This window comes from Rhincodon typus, unplaced genomic scaffold, assembly GCF_021869965.1.
Source record: "Rhincodon typus isolate 14 unplaced genomic scaffold, sRhiTyp1.1 hic_rhity00008901, whole genome shotgun sequence".
Taxonomy (NCBI): Eukaryota; Metazoa; Chordata; class Chondrichthyes; order Orectolobiformes; family Rhincodontidae; genus Rhincodon; species Rhincodon typus.
The window spans coordinates 7,109-7,693 of NW_025974539.1; positions in this window are offsets into that span (position 1 = coordinate 7,109).

Consider the following 585-nt stretch of genomic DNA (forward strand, 5'->3'; position numbering starts at 1 on the left):
GGCTGAATGGCCTCCTCCTGTTCCCTGTGTGACAGGCTCGAGGAGAGGGGGCTGAATGGCCTCCTCCTGTTCCCTGTGTGACAGGCTCGAGGAGAGGGGGCTGAATGGCCTCCTGCTGTTCCTGTGTGACAGGCTCGAGGAGAGGGGGCTGAATGGCCTCCTGCTGTTCCTGTGTGACAGGCTTGAGGAGCGGGGGCTGAATGGCCTCCTCCTTTCCCAATGTTTCATACAGTCGATACTGACCCAATCAGTTCTTTATCGAACAAAATCCCAATCTGCCCCAATCTCCAGCTGCAGTGAGGCGCTGCTGTGGTGTAGTGGGCAGGTCCCTACCTCTGGCCTAGAAGGTCTCAGTTCAGATGGGGACAGTGTAGAGACAGCATTACTTTTATGTTAAATGGGTAGAGAGAGCTTCACTCTGTCTCTAACCCCGTGTTGTCCCTTTCCCTGGGAGTGTTTGATGAGGGGTCAGTGTATAGAACGTAGAACAGTACAGCACAGTACAGGCCCTTCGGCCCATGATGTTGTGCCAACCTATGAACCTACTAAGATCAATCTACCCTGCATGCCCTACATTTTACAATC